The following is a 17,430-nucleotide window of genomic DNA, read 5'->3' on the forward strand; positions in this document are numbered from 1 at the left end:
ACGTATTGAATATTTATTTTGTGTGATGAAATAAGAAGTTTTTTTCGAAATTTCAGAAACATATTGAACGAAAACTGTGTCTGATGGTGATTTCATATTATAAGAGTAATTATTTGTGGAACAAACAGGAAATGCATCGACAAAAGGTTAAGTGAGTATCAGGACTACATGTATCAGGTGATCAAACAATATGAAGTAGAAATTTTCATTCAAACTTTCATATTTTCACACTGCACTTGGACTATTGGCGATCTAACGTACAAATCTACACCTAGGCGGCGCTGTGGTGAAAGTGATGATGGTTTTAAATTTTGCTATGTGAGCTTATGAAAGGTTTGTAGTTCTTTCCATAAATTACAATGTTATAATCATAAAAGATTATTTGATTGCGATGAGTTTTTAAGAAATTTAATTCTGCGCAATTTTATATATAACATGTTATTTCATTACCTCTTTCAGTAGTGAAAACTGTATAAATGTTGCCAATGGTTGAATCAAAAAAGGAAATTCGAGAGCACAATCAAAAACAAGTTGAAAAATGCATGGTTCCTGCATGTGAGAACTACCTTGGAAATACAGGAAGTAAAATATACGTGATTTGTTTTTGAGTTTTAGGTTACCTTATCATCATTTTCTTAGTTCAAAAACTAAATCCAGATGTCTCACCGATCGTTTACGTTTTGCGTTAGATCGCCAATTGACGAATTTACGCAAAGCTGAATCAGCTCATGCGACATCTACATTAGAGCTCAGAACCACAAAAGTGAGGGTGTATGTTTATTTTACGCACTGAAAAACAAGATTCGGTGGTGATTATTTATTTTATTTCAATTTAGATTCATTTCAGCCATTGAATGTCATCAGTATACGGTAAGAAAATTGGAGTTTTGTATATTTACGATGGTTTCAACACGCGATTTGACCAAAGTCATAGATAATCTTCGTAAATTTTAAGTTTGACAATGCATGCCGGTTATTGATACTATGGATAATTGCGATGAAATCGATATCATATAAAATTGGCTGATATCATTGATTATGTAGGGGCCGATACGAGAAGGATTTGCAGTATTTTTAGCACAAAACACCCTATTCATCGTTTATTTAGTTGAAAAATACGTATAACATACATACATAAAAACAGAAAGTGGGTTATATCTATGGTATAACCGCAATGGTGACGTAGGACTATCGTTGATTCAGTGATCCTTTGTTTGAAGTTGAATCTGAATCCATTCTGAATGAATGAATAAATTAATATTTGGGGGACTTCGAAAATGAGAGCGTTACGTTGGAGGTACAAGGTTCTATGCATCCAATATTGGATACGAAAATATCCTACTGATGAGGAAGAATAATCTTCAGAAGCTATCCTGCTAATTGCGATTGATTAAAAAATCACAAAACCAAATGTATTTGGTCACAGTGTTACATGGATAGAAAACATTCAAATAAACTCTTTCACATGAATGTATTTTTAAATTCCCAGAGGAACTGGCAGATTATTTTCCGGATCTTTCTCGATGCTGAATGGCATCCAAACGGAAAGAATTCCGCGCGTGTGTGTGTGTGTGTGTTTTTTTTTTGCAGACTTATCTCACTTCTTAACTAGGCGAACCTAGCCAGAATTTTCACCTGCCCCCGGGCTTCTGAATGCCAAAGGGGGACTAGGCTCTGCGGAATGCACGTATCTGCATGCTCGTGCTGTTTTAGTCCTGACCGAGGAATTGTCGGACAATCGCGCAGGTGCTAAGGATGACCGACTTTTGGATGCCGGCCAATTCCTTCTCGATGTTCAACACCTTTAGCGCTTCCAGAAGTGTCTTCGGGATAATTCCAGTTCCAGAGAGAACGACTGGAACAATTCTTGGGACCTCCCTTAGCCCCCACAGTTCCTTGAGCTCCACGGCCAATGGTCGGTACTTGCAGATTTTGCGACCGTGGGTCTCCTCCAGATTCTGGTTCAGTGGAATAGCGACATCGATGATGGTGACTTTGCGGTCGCTCTTGTCGTAAACCATTATATCTGGGCGGTTGTGGTGGATCGAGAGGTCGGTCAGAACAGTGCGATCCCAGTACAGCTTGAAACGGTCATTTTCCAGGACAGGTGCAGGCAGGTACCGGTAGTTTGGTACGTTTTCTTCCAGTAGAGCACATTGGAGCGCCAGTTGTCGATGAACAATGCGGGCCACGTTGTTGTGGCGCTCGGTGTAGGCTGCGTTGGCCAAAACGGGACAGCCTCCCATAATGTGCTCTATGTTTTCACCTGGTTGATGGCACATCCGGCAAATGTCATCAACGTCTTGATGCCAGACGTACCGCCTGCAGTTTCTCGTCGGCATTATCCTGTCCTGGATGGCTATCATGTCGGCTTCTACTACTGAAGAGAGTTCACCACGCGTTAGCCACAGATTAGATGCGGCCTTGTCGACGTGTGGCCGGTCCAGTTGATGGGGGTGGGCACCATGCACTGCCTTCTGCTTCCAAGCTGCAATCTTCTCCTCCACTGTCTGCAGATTGCAGTTTAGTTGGTACTCCGCTTGCGCCAAGTGCAGAGCGCTGTATCCTCTGTCAGCGGCGCAGACGGCCCGGTATAGCGCGTTTTGGTTGGCGCGTTCTGCGAAGTACTCGCGCAGTTGTCGTACCTGGGCAACACACAGTGCAGAAATGTCGACGATTCCAAGTCCCCCTTCTTTGCGTGGTAGTGAAACTCTCTCCAGTGCCGATTGAGGATGGTGCATTCCGGCCTCTTTGAATGCTTTCCTCATCCTCCTCTCAAGGTCCTCTAGGTCAGGGTCTAGGGTTGCTCCATTTGACTACACCAAAACTGAAGGTCAGCAGCGGAACCGCGAATGTGTTGATCGCGCGTACCTTGTTCCCCGCGTTGAGGAAAGTCCTCAGGACACAGTTCACTCGACTCAAGAACTTGTCTCGCAGCTCCGTCTTGATGCCGGAGTGGCGAATCCCGGTGAGCTGTCGGAATCCAAGATATTTATAGGATTCGCCACGAACCATGTCTCTTATAAACTCGCCGTCATAGACCTCGTAGCCTCCGGATTCGGTAAGTTGTCCTTTCAGCAGGTGGACACAGCGACACTTGTCGAGGCCGAACTCCATACAGATGTCCCTGCTTATTTCTTCGACAACCCGGATAGCTACACCTACAGGGTGTCGACTACCTTGAAAATCCTTGAAAATCAGGGAATATCAGGGAATTCGAACAATGTCAGGGAAAATCAGGGAATATCAGGGAATTTCGTAACCTATCTGGAAAAATTAAATTTTGATTATTTCAGAAATTAGAAAATTTTGATGCCACCAAAAGCTGAGGTCTAGGGCGTGATAAAATGAACTTTATGATGATGTTTGGCTTTGTCCTGTTTTCTAAATCTAAGCTTTCTCGTTGGTTTCGACGAGTCTTTGAACATGACTACAAAGAGTCTGCAGATGGATCTGAATGTCAGATATTGGGATGAAGAAGAGATGAAGGTGGTAAATCGTCGCATGACGTCAATGTTCTTGGGACGTTACCAAACATCAGAAATCAACTTGCAGCTTTTAAAGAATGTCTGGGAATTATATATTTGAACAAACTTCTTCTTGTGTCGATAAACGGTACCAACGTGAAATGGTCATATTACGTGGGCTGCCACTGGACTTTCAATATGGAGAAGAAAACTCTTGAATTTGGGTACCTTCGGATTGCATATTTTACACGGTTCATCAATAGATTGATGGATACAAAAAAGCCGCTAAAATTTAACGACAGGCACATCTTGAAACTTCGTCTGGGATGTCGAACACTGGTTTTAAAGCATCCAATGCATCCTTGATCTTGCCGTCATTGTTTCTGATAGAAAAAAAAACTGGTGGAAAACAGTTCGAGAAACTTTTGAGTATTAACCCTATTGATCTTTTTGATATTTGACAGATATTGAAAGTATCAGTGGGGCTCCAGCAGACTTAGTACTGAAACAATATTGATAGCAACAAAACAACAAGTTTGCTCACTATGATCCGAAAAATGAACGACTGGAGCATTTTTGTGGAAACCCCATCGGTTGAGCTAGTTAATTCAACGTGTCCGAAATTCGCATTCTATTTATCTAGAAGACAAGAAAGAAGCTTCTGCGTTAAATGAGTTAATTAATGAGTAAGTTAATGAAACGGCTACGAGAAGCAGAAGCGAAATTTTTGGAGGTGAAACAAAGAAAACTTTGGGAAACACACAGAGGGGAGCCGAAAGATTGCCAGAAACAGCATTTCGTTGAAATCGTAACCTTATCGTGAAATTGATCCGAATCAAATTGATATTACTCATTCTATGCTAGTGTTTTAGATCCCTTCAAGATAACTTTGAACTGCATTAGCTGAATAAAATTTCATTGTTTAAGCTGACTAAATATTTTAGGAACTACAGCTAAAGTACTAGTAGAGACCTTGATTACTAGTCTATATCTGGAATTTTACTGAAAAATTACTGGAAAATCAGGGAATGTCAGGGAATTTTTTTTCGGGTTTTGAGTCGACACCCTGACCTAGACGCTGACGTGAATCAGCGTAGACCTTGAGATCGTCCATGTAAAAGGTATGGGTCACTTCTTCGTGGGCGCCGTCGCCATACCTTATTTTATAGCCATGACCGTTTCTATTGAGCGTCCTACTGAGGGGGTTCAGTGCCAGACAAAACCAAAGCGGGCTGAAAGAGTCGCCTTGGAATATCCCCCTCTTTATCTGCAACGTTCTAGACTGCAACACATTTTCCCCATCACTAAGGTGCAGAGACGTGCTCCACTGCCTCATCGCATGCTGCAGGAACCTAACGACGACGGGATCAATTTTGTAGAGCTGCAATACCCGGACGAGAAACGAGTGAGGTATGGAGTCATAAGCCTTCCTGTAATCGATATAGGCCATGCTTAGGTTCCGCTGGTTATAAACCGCCTGGCCGACTATGGCTGCGTCGATGATGGCCTGGTCTTTGCAGCCATGCGTATTTTTTCTGCATCCTTTCTGCTCTTCTGCGATGATATGGTGTTGTTCGCAGTGGGCAGAAACTTTGGCGGTTATGATGCTGCTTAATATCTTGTACAGACTCGATAGGCACGTTATCGGTCTGTACTTTGATGGGTTCAATGTGTTGCTGTCTTTCGGGAGGAGGAATGTGACGCCACGGGTGGCGAATTCAGGGAGGTTGTGTGGGTCACGTAGCACCTTGTTGAAGCACTCAGCTATCTTTGGATGTGCGACGGTCAGCTTCTTGTGCCAAAAGTTCTGGACACCATCGGGGCCCGGTGCTGCCCAGTTCCTCAGGTACCGCGAGGCTTCGCGGACATCGTTCTCTCCGACGATGATAGCTGGCATCTCTCCAATTTCACCACAACTCTCCTCCTCCCGTCTTAACCACATTTGCCCGTCGCGATGTTCTACTGGGGTCTCCCAAATACCAGCCCAGAAGTTCGTCACATCGCTAATATCTGGCAAACCTTCGCGGTAGTCGGGCTTCTCGTCGCTAATGTGGTCGTAGAACGCTTTCTCGTTATCTCTGAACATCCGATTTTGTTCCTGGCGCTTTGCAGAGTCAGAGTAACGTTTCAGCCGTTTTGTAAGGACGCTCAATTGCTGTACCAGTGTGTCGAGTTTTTCCGTCAGCTGGTGAGCTCCCAGCTGGCGAAGTTCAGTAGGCCGCACGATCACAGCAACTTGGCGACATAATTTCGCCGATCTGCTGCCTCTTTTGTACGCCATCAGTCTTCCAATTGCGGCGCGCTTGTTTAGGATCCGTTGCTCCAATCTCCTTCGCCATGGAGGCTCACGCCTTTCACGGAGATGTTGGAGCAGTCCGCCTCTTGGCCTAATACGGTATCCTAAACTTTTGGCGGTCGCCACAGCAGCACAGTAAACTTTCAGTTGCAGCTCCTCCATGTTCTTAGCATCAACCAAGTGCAGCGGAAGAACGTGCTCGTTCATGAGCTTTACTGCACTTGTCAGCCTGCGGGAATGCTGCAACTTCGGGATCCTGGGGCGCGACAAAGGGTCCGTGTCGCGGAACTGTGAGATCGCCTCGTCGTAATGGAAGACCAGATCGCGTAGTAGTTGTTGATCTGGCTGTGGGTCTTCCGGCTCAGGGGGTTGTTGTACTGTGGCCTCCACTGGTGCTGATTCGCGTGCCCCACTCGCGAATGAATTGCTCAGCCGTACTGAACTTCGTCTCGACACATCGCTTGCTCTGTTGTTCCTGGAGCTTATTTCTCTCTGCACCTGCTGCTTGATCTCGTCGATTTGCGTTTGGGAGAGCATGTTGTTTCGTACTATCGCTCTACGCCTCGCGTTCATCGCGTTCTGATCAAGCCTCCCGACGAACTCTGGATACGCTTCCTCGAACATTGTTAGTATTCGAGGGCGACCGCTCATGTCCGTCTCCAAAGCAGTGCAGATGTAATAGGCGCGGATCACGAATTCATTCATTTCGTGTGTCCACATGATCCGGCGCCTAGTGGTACCCACAAGTGTGGACGACTGTCGTCTGGCAGTCGCAATACGTCTCGTAGGCGCAGCGTTTCTTGGGTGATGTCGATGGCTGCTGTTTCCGTGTGGCGGTAGCTCTTCGGGTTGAACCCGGCTGGTGGCCCGCTCTTGCACATCGCCCTCCAGCCGCTGGCCGCTCGCTCTTACACCCGTTCCAGGACCAGCTCCAGTTCGGGGACCCTCCTCGGGTGATCGCATTCTAATTAATCTTCGTGATCGTAGCTCCATTTTATTGGGTGTATCTCCTTTGCCCGGGAGACAGCGGGTTGGCTCCATGACCCGGGAGGCCTTCCCCGGGAGAGATATAGCGCTCTGACTCGCTCGCACCCCCTCACTTAGCCACTTTCGACACCCGTTCTCGGAGGCAAGACCAGGTGTGTGTTTCCAGTTCACGCCCGATCTAAAAATGTCGTCATATGATCTTCGTGGAGGCGTGAGATAGGAACATTTGAGACCAACAGGCAGGCTCCTACCCTATGTTGATCCCCATTGAGAACCCACAGAATTTTTTTTTTTTTTTTCCCTCCCGGAACCACCGTTTGGTATTACTTCGGGAGGTGGCTGTGCTTATGCACTCACTGCTCTGTGTTTCTTGCGCTCATTCTTTGGTCTACTCTCCATCTTCGTTGGAGTTCCGTCATTATTGCGACTATGACACTATTCACTGCATTCCACGAGTTCTCGCTTTTACACATTTCGTGTACGATGTTATCGGCATTCAAATTGGGCCCACACGCAACGATCAATTCTCTTCTCTGCTGGACAAATCGAGGACATTCGAAGACCACGTGTTCCGCTGTTTCGTCTACTTGACCACACTCAGGATAGAACGGTGAGTTCGCATGTCCGAACCTGTTCAAGTACCGCCTAAAACATCCATGACCTGACAGAAATTGCGTCAAATAAAAATTTACTTCTCCATGCTCTCGCCCAATCCAATTTGTGATATTTGGAATTAGCCGGTGGGTCCATCGACCGTTAGACGTGTTGTTCCATACCTGTTGCCACTTTCGTATTGAATCTAATCTTGCTCTTTTCTGCAATTCTCTGTTGCTCTGCGCGTTCGTTGTTTTTTGCATATAGCGTACGTTGTCTTCAGCGAGGATGATGTCGATGGGGATCATTCCCGCTATGACGAATACTGCTTCTGCAGATATCGTTCGGTATGCACTCGCTACTCTCATCGCCATAATTCTAAAGGTTCTGATTAGCAGTGTCCGATTTTGTTTAACTTCGAGCGCTGCGACCCAGACCGGACCACCGTAACGTAGTATCGAATTGGATACACTAGCCAGAAGGCGCCTCTTGCTACTACATGGTCCCGCGTTATTTGGCATAATTCCAGCCATTCCATTCGCGACCTTCGCTGCTTTCTCACATGCATATTTCACGTGACTCTTGAAGTTTAGTCGATCATCTATAATAACACCCAGATATTTCAGTTCTCGTTTGGACAGGATACTGTGTTCACCAACGGTAATTTTCGATTGCTCCAAAACTTTGCAGTTACTGATCAGCACCATCTCAGTTTTCTGGTGTGCTATCTGTAGTTTGGAGTTGCTCATCCAGTCTTCGACAGTTTTGATTGCCTCTGTAGCCAACATTTGGACTTCCTCTCGAGATTCTCCGATCGCCGTCAATGAAATATCATCTGCAAAACCAGTGCCCCGTTGGGCCCAGAATGGAGCCCTGTGGAACCCCCGCTGTTATGTTATACGACTTCTGTCCTGTCGCTGTATCATAAATCAGGACTCGGTTCTGGAAGTAGCTTTTAAGAATTTTACACACGTAATCCGGGACTAGCATTCTATGTAACGCTACCGCGATAGCTTCCCAGCTGGCACTGTTGAATGCGTTTTTCACATCGATAGTAATCACCGCGCAAAATCGATTTCCGCGCCTTTTTTGCCTCAGTGCTTTGCCGGCTGTCTCGATGACTGACTGAATAGCATCAATTGTGGATCTTTTTTTCCGGAACCCGAACTGCATCTTCGATAGTCCGTATTCACTTTCATTTTCTGTGCACTTTAACAGCCTATTGAGAATGATTTTCTCCAGCAGTTTCCCGAGTGTGTCGAGAAGGCAGATGGGCCGGTACGAAGATGCATTCCCTGATGGTTTCCCTGGTTTTGGTAGCAATACCAGTCTCTGTCTCTTCCAGATATCTGGAAAATATCCATCATCGAGGCATTTCTGCATCGTTGCTTTGAATATGTCCGGGTACGCTTGCACAGCGGCTTTGATGGCCACGTTGGGGATTCCATCTGGACCAGGTGCTTTTTTCATTCTCAACTTTTTGACTGCCGCTATCAGCTCCCCTATGGTCACTCTCTCGACAAGATCTTCATTATCGTCGTATGGTGCAAGTGGCCAGCTCGTAGGATCATGCTGCGGGAAGAGCCCTTCAACGATGCTGTTCAACTTGTCCGGGCACGTTTCTTGGGGCGTCGAGGGACCTTTGAGTTTTGCCATCACCACTCTATATGCATTGCCCCAAGGGTTCGCATCAACGTCGCGGCACAGTTCTCTAAAGCAGTTCCTTCTGCTAAGCTTTATTTCGTGTTTGAGTGCGGCTCTCGCCACTCTGAAAACTTCCCTGCACACTGCTCTGTCGGTATCAGTTCTAGCCCTTTGCATTCTCCGTCTGGCCCGGAGACAGCTAGTCCGAAGGGTGTTGATCGCCTCGGTCCACCAGTATACTGGACGGCGTTCGTTTTTCGGTATTGTTACTCGCGGCATGGTGACGTCACAAGCCCTCGTTACAACATCTGTCAGTTCCTTTGCATTTAAGGTGGTGGCTATTCGTTCTACCTGCAGTGCTTCGATGAAGAGGTTCTTTTCGAATTCCTTCAATTTCCACTTCTTACAACTTGTTCTCGTCACTCTCCTTGTTAGCGAAGACTGGGTGCTGACGGTGTATCGAATTGCTTGATGGTCGCTGTTGGTATAATCATCACACACTCTCCAGTTTATGTTAGATGCTAACGACGGGCTGCAGAAGGCTACATCAATAATTGACTCTCTCCCATCTCTGCGAAAAGTGCTAGTACAGCCCTCATTGACTAGTCTTATGTTCAGCTTTGCCAGTCCTTCGAGCAGACTAAACCCCCTCGCATTGGTGAATCTGCTCCCCCACTCTACTGCCCAGGCGTTGAAGTCCCCGCCGATAACTATGGGATTCCGTTCGATGAGCTCTTCCGTTATATTGTGGAGCATCTGGTCGAACTGCTCGATCGTCCATCTCGGAGGTGCATAGCAGCTGCATACAAAGATATCGTTTATTTTGACAATCACGAACCCTTCATAATCACTGGATACAACTTCCTGGAAGGGATATTTTCCCAACGTCGTAATTGCGGCTATTTTAGCTTTATCGGTCACCCAATTTCCGTTGTTTGGGGGTACCTGATACGGCTCTGCTATGATCGCCACATCGCATTTGGTTTCAGATGCGACTTGCCATAGCAATTGTTGTGCCGTGTCGCAGTGGTTGAGGTTTATTTGTGTTACCTCCATTTAGTTGTTGCTGCCAGCGCTCTTTTAAGGACTGGGCATCTCGAGCCCCCGGTAACGTGATCGTTATCTGCCTCCGCCGTACAGAGCATGCATCTTGGAGGCTTAGTACACACTTTCGCTAAGTGCCCCTTATCACCACATCTTAAGCATGAAGCCGAACTATCAGGTCCATTGCAGTTTCTAGCTTGGTGGCCAAAGTCCATGCATTTAAAACACCTCATCATTTGCTGAATAGCTCTCAGAGGGCACACCGTCCATCCAACTTTTATTTTTCCAGTCTCTAGCAGTTTTCTTGCTGCGATTCTTGGCAGATTTATCACTGCTGTTTGTGTACCTCCAAATGCTTTCCTCAGTCGGATTGTTAAGGAGACATCGCTGAGTTCGAACTGTTCGTTCAGGGCTTCTCTCAGCTCGTCCTCTGTCGTGATCTCATCCAGATTTCTACATTCGATCGCTATCTCTTGGGAAAGAGCCCTAACTTTCGCCGTTTCTCCCAGAGATTTTTCGACTAGCTCTTTATATGTCGAACTTTTAATCGCTGGGTTCTTCTTCAATTCAAACAACATTTCTCCATTCTGTGTTCGTCTTATCCTGGCCACGTTTTCCCCAAGATTCTGTAAGGACGGATCTTCTTTCACCTTCCGCAGGATCTCAGCATAGGTCGCAACACCCGCTGCGCTCACAATAAGAGCTTCTGGTTTCTGCCTCTCCATCTTCGGCTTAATTTTTCCTTTCTTTTTGTTTTCTTTCTTCTTCCTTTCGATTGTCTGCCACCCGTTCGGCTCTTCATTGTTTTGCTTATTTTCACCCCTAGCACCTTCACAGCCATCTTTGTGTTTTTTCGTCACCTTCTTTTCTTCTGGAGTTTGCCTTCTCCTCTTTGCGGTTAGTGGGGTAGAGTCTACCGTCGGTGTCACTTCCTTTGCCTTACTCTGCACAGCTTCTTTCAGAGCATTCTCCGCTTTTTCTGCTCTCGCCCGCCAGATCTGCTGTTCACGTTCAGCTATCGCAAGCGCGGATCTTATTTTTATGGTAAGAGTTCTTATCACCGCATGAACATTACTACGAGGTTTGATGTATTCGTAGAGTTCTTCACTTGCCTTCTTGGCTTCGCCCAGCTTAGTTCTCACATGCAAACTCGGCTGCTCATTCTCGGGTTTGCTTTTGTTGGGTGTTGGTACCTGATATTGGTTCAAAATCGGTGATCTCATCACCTGTCCCCTTCTTGCGAAAATTTGTTCGTCTTCTTGTTCGCTCTCGATTTCGATTGTATTTTGTGTGTACTCCATATGTAAGTGGGTCCCACCTTCAGGCCGCTATCTCCACTCGGAATGTGCAGTCGCTTAAGTGATCCCATGGTTGTCTATGCAAGCAGGGAGGCCATGCAAAGGGTTGGCACGATCCTTCATGGGGTACCGTGCTCAGAGCCGGATCAGCGCAAGACAGGAATGCAACATCTGAGCCCACACGATCAACGAGTTTTGAACGTACCTGAAGGCCTGCCAGGTTTTTAACGGGACGGAGGCAGTCACGCCATTAACCCGCTAGCCGTTTCAAGAAGATGTCACCCTGCTCTACTAAAGTAACGGAATAGCGCGGCTGTCAGCCCTATAGCGTCTCTTCCAAATCATTCCAAATCAGTCATGCGTCGTTATTACCAGTATGCCGTAATTAGAATCTCACTGGCGTCGATCCTAATATGCCCGTTGGCATTCCTTCCTTCACTGTGTGTCGCGGTATTTCCCCCGCGCTAGCTCCCTAGGGCTTTACCGCGCCCTTACTCGCGTTGTCACCCGATTAGTTGCCTCTTACGACAGGGACAGGGACCAAAACCCGGAACGCTATTCTAGGCCGGCAGCTCCACGGCCTGTGTGTGTGTGTGTGTATGTGTGTGTAGCGGCTGCTTCGATGGTCACCTTCTCTTCTCCTGAAAGATCGGCTTCTCTGTGCTCCCTCACAGTTTCAAACAAACTGCTAGCGTTTCAGGGCAGATCTCGATCCTTCGCCGTCCAGCATCCTCAGCAACGATGTTGTCTTGTCGATGTCCTCACGAAAAATGAATGCGTCTCACCACCAGAATATCGCTTAAGTATGCTTTTTGTGCGTGATTGAATCGAGAGAAGGCGTGGTTTACGATGGCAATTTGGAAGGTAAACTAAAGGGGAATGAACTCTCTGAGCTCGGAACTTTCGGTGACTGAGCAATAATCGATTGCGGGCGCATACAATATTGGATACGGAAATATCCTACTGATGGGGAAGAATAATCTTCAGAAGCTATCCTGTTAATTGCGATTGATTAAAAAATCACAAAACCAAACGTATTTGGTCACAGTGTTACATGGATAGAAAACATTCAAATAAACTCTTTCACATGAAGGTAATTTTAAATTCCCAGAGGAACTGGCAGATTATTTTCAGTAACGATTAGATATTTCCACATTTTCCTCGATACTGGAAGCCCACCAGTGGTTTATGCTAACTCGATAACCATCTGTTAATAACACTTGATTGAAACATATTTGGTCACAGTGTTACATGGATAGAAAACATTAAAATAAACTCTTTCACATGAATGTATTTTTAAATTCCCAGAGGAACTGGCAGATTATTTTCCGGATCTTTCTCGATGCTGAATGGCATCCAAACGGAAAGAATTCCGCGCGTGTATGTGTGTGTGTAGCGGCTGCTTCGAGATCTTCCCGGGGAACCGTTTGTGACATCACTCTCCTCCTGATGGATTCATGTCTGGCCTAAGGTGCACAAACAGGCTCTTGGTGACACCGTTCATCAGCGCTTTCATGATAAACGAAGAGCTACGTCACAACAGCGACAACATGCTCCAATCGCTGTTCAATTAGAACTGAGTGGATTTCCGAGCGGCGCTCGCTTATATACCGATTGGTGATTTCTATAGCCTGTTTTGAAAGCAATTTTAAGACTATTCAAACAAGTTTTTGGATGAAAAAGTAACAAGTATAGAACGCGTAGACATTTTATCTTTCGAATGAAGTGTTTATCATACCATTTCGTTCAGTTGTTTAGGAGCTATTAACGCTCAAAATCTCGGTCTCCGGCGTAACGCTTTTGTTTTCGAAACTTTGATTTTACACCCCGGTATAGAAATGAAAGACGTAGTCCTACGTCAAAAAATAAATTTACAATACTTATAACAAGCCATTGTTCGTAATATACATAGCACCGGGGCTCTGGCAACCCTATCCCATCCAATGCAAATTGAGCGTAGGCAGCATAAAACAGGGCTCGCGCTTAGGGGGCTCACGTATTGTTTAATGTTTGGAGTCATATATGTTAATATTTGATTACGTTGGATAGTTTTTTTTTGGCAAGCGATGTTTGGATACCCATACGGAAGCTTTCTTGACGATTTGCAATTCAAATCACAGCCGAAGAATCGCGCGGAGCACTTCATTTTGAATTTTAGGTTATGATTTCTATGCTCATGATTTTCTATGCTGGCTACTGAAAGGCGGCCATCTTAGCAATCCCTTGCATAGCACATTGTAAAATGATGATTTTCTAACCTTTTCAGCGAGGAAAGAATACATGAAACCGGGAAATTTGAAGATAAATTCTGATTTTTCTAGAAAATTTGAACGAATTTCATACCAAAAAACAAAACATCCTCATTTTACTCGCTGCGCCATCTGGTTGTAAATCCAACGTAAATTCGTCAATTGGCGATCTAACGTACAAATCTACACCTAGGTGGCGCTGCGGTGAAAGTGCTGATGGTTTTAAATTTTGCCATGTGAGCTTATGGAAGGTTTGTAGTATCTTCCATAAATTACAATGTTATAATCATAAAAGATTATTTGATTGCGATGAGTTTTTAAGAAATATAATTCTGCGCATATTTATGTATAACATGTTATTTATTTACCTCTTTCAGTAGTGAAAACTATAAAAATGTTGACAATGGTTGAATTAAAAAAGGAAATTCGAGAGCACAATCAAACACAAGTAGAAAAATGTACGATTCCTGCATGTGAGAACTACCTTGGAAAGCACGGAAGTAAAATATACGTGATGTGTTTTTGAGTTTTAGGTTACATTAGCATCATTTTCTTAGTTCAAAAACAAAATCCAGATGTCTCACCGATCATTTACGTTTTGCGTTAGATCGCCAATTGACGAATTTACGCAAAACTGAATCAACTCATGCGACATCTACATTAGAGCTCAGAACCACAAAAGTGAAGGTGTTTGTTTATTTTACGCACTGAAAAGCAAGATTCGTTGGTGATTATTCATTTCATTTCAATTTAGATTCATTTCAGCCATTGAATGTCGTCAGTATATAGTTAGAAAGTTGGAGTTTTGTATATTTACGATGGTTTCAACACGCGATTTGACCAAAGTCATAGATAATCATCGAAAATTTTATGTTTGATAATGCATACCGGTTATTGATACTATGGATAATTTCGATGAAATCGAAATCATATCAAATTGGCTGATATAATTTATTATTTAGGGGTCGATACGAGAAGAATTTGCAGTATTTTTAGCGCAAAACACCCTATTCATCGTTTAATTAGTTGAAAAAAAATAAAGTTACAATACTTATAACAAGTCATTTTTCGTAATACACATAGCACATTGTAAAATGATGATTTTCTAACCTATTCAGCGTAGAAAGAATACATGAAACCGGGAAATTTGAAGATAAATTCTGATTTGTCTAGAAAATTTGAACGAATTTCATACCAAAAAAAGACGGGTGGGTAATGTCGGGGACATAACCGGAGTGACGTAGGACTATACAAAGGGGACAGCTTTTGCTAAATATATATTTCGAAAATATTTTTTTATTTTCTTCTCCTACGTGAATACCTACCTATCTACCTGAAAAATGGATTAGTTTACTGTTTGCTCTTCATGAACATGTTGGGGGTTCTGAAAAGAACCTTTGGTGTTGTGTTTTTGCGTTTTTCTTACAAACTTGATTCTTGTTTTTTCTGAAGGCTTTGTACTTATTAAATGTTCAACGCCGGGCATCTTTCGGCGTATATACATATCGTACAATCAAAATGATGGCTGTGATAGGGAATGCATAGATGGTTATCAGCTCATTCACTATCATATATTTCACTATTGAGCACATTACCGTACCTTAAACTGTGGTTTCGGAGACGAATGAATTGTAAGATTTGTAGTCTCCGCAAACAAAGTAAATAAAAATGAAAAAGAACTGAGGTTTTGGAGACGAACTCTACGATCTGTCGAGAAATAAACGAGCTAGAAGCGTTCTGAAAAACCAACAGTAAATACAGGGACGGATGACCTTCGGATTAAAGTCCTTTAAAATAAGAACAGAGCAGCAGGCAATACATAGCTCATCATGTTGCTCCTTAGTTAATTTTCTATACAATGCAGATGTAACGTCAGTCAATTTTCAACATCAGTTATCAACCAAAGAAAGCAGTTCTTGCTACCGAGAAAATTCGTTAATGCCATGCTGCATACAATGTGTTGTAATTTGAAGCCACTTTTAATTCGGAAACCAAGCATGGGTTTGTGAAAACTGAATGATCAATTTAAAAGGCCCCAACCACCAATCAAGAACAAGCATAAACAAAATAAATCAGTTTATATTATATGTCATATTATGTCACTTTAGAATGCATTGGTATTGTGAATAACTTTTAATAACTTTTCTTTGAATGGTTTAATGGTCCTGAAAAGCGCGGTGTTTTACGGTGGCTGGTTTTGTCACCAAAGCAGTCTGTATAAACAAACTTTTTCCTTCGTCTACCTGCTGCCGTTTTGCGATTGCGTTTGCCACTCGCTGAAACTAGTTGTTGCCTCCGAACCGAATGTGCTCTGTTCTGTAGGCGGGTTTTCTTATTGTCGTGAGCAGCTTCGCAAGCCAACTCGAGCACTCCGGCAGCCGAAATTCTATAACCGGTATTAGGTATATTACTGGTGCTCCGGCACCAATCCGTTGATGCGATGTGATGTGAAACGATGCCATACAACCACCCTTATTTACGGTTTGAAAGAGAATGATATATTTTTCAGCGGATCCGCGCGTTTTGTACTTTAGCGGTTCACGCTCACAGGATAGAGACAAATCGGCAGACTCAGCCAGAGGGGCGAGTCCAACGAGACGAACGAATGGGCGTTAAAAGGGAGCGATGACAAAAAAATACATTCATTACGAATTGTTCGCTCGTTGGACTCACATGAAGGCTAAAAAGGGTCCTTTTCAGGATCACAAAATTATCTTCAATCTAAGCTTTCACAGTTGGAAAATTTCTTCCCATCCAGCTTGTGACATATTTTACAGTAAATTACATTCAATGGCACGTCGCATTACCACCACTCAGTATCGGATTGGAGGTAATTTTAACCTGTAATTGAACATTTGCGATGACAGTGGTACAGTGTCGACTTTCAATGTGGGGTCATAATTTGGACCCCGAACTCTATGTTTACAAAAATGGCCAACTAAATATGTCGCATTACAGGTCCGTCCAATTAGCTAAATGTCGAGATAAGTGTAAATTACTGTACTATCAATCTAGAAGCAATTTAAGAATTGGCGAAAAACAATAAGCTCAGAACAACTGCCAAATTCACATACTCATCATATCCTGGCAAACAAATTATGAAAAAATCAATTTGTGTTTTATTATTATTTTGGATATTGTTTTAGAAAGCATTGAACTGTATTTCCTAAACTCTTTTTTGGAAGGTTCCAATTTAGAAAACTTAGTACTCGTGGTTTTGAAAAAAAACCATTTCGAACGCCCTCGATGCCGCCTTGTTCTGGATTTGCCACCAAAGCAGATTGTACAAAGAACAAACTTTTTTCTTCTGCTACCTGCTGCCGTTTTGCGAATGCGTTTGCCACACGCTGCAACTGCCTGTTGCTGTCTTGATGTCCACCGAACCGAATGTGTTCTGTTCTGAATGTGGGTTTTCTTATCGTCGCGAGCAGCTTTACCAGCCAACTCGATCACTTCGGCGGCCGAAACTATATAACGCCGGCTAGGTAGACTGGTGCACTGGAGCAATTGGCGAATACACCTACGGGGAACTGCACACTTGCACGGTTCGAGTGGGACTTTGCCTTTCCCTTAACTTGTCCTCCTTTGTCACGTTCACACGTCCACGTTGCTGCTTGTGTTGCTTTGTCGATGTGATGCGATGCGATGTTAAACGATGCCGTACAGCCACACGGGTTTACGGTTTGAAAGAAAATAACATATTTTTTTGGGGTTCGCGTGTTTTATACTCTAGCGGTACACACTCACAGGATAGAGACAAATCGGCAGACTCAGCCAAAGGGGCGAGTCCAACGAGACGAACGAAAGAGCGTTAAAAGGCAGCGATGGCAAAAAAATACATTCATTACGAT

The sequence above is a fragment of the Toxorhynchites rutilus genome, chromosome 1, assembly GCF_029784135.1.
Source record: "Toxorhynchites rutilus septentrionalis strain SRP chromosome 1, ASM2978413v1, whole genome shotgun sequence".
Classification (NCBI taxonomy): Eukaryota; Metazoa; Arthropoda; class Insecta; order Diptera; family Culicidae; genus Toxorhynchites; species Toxorhynchites rutilus.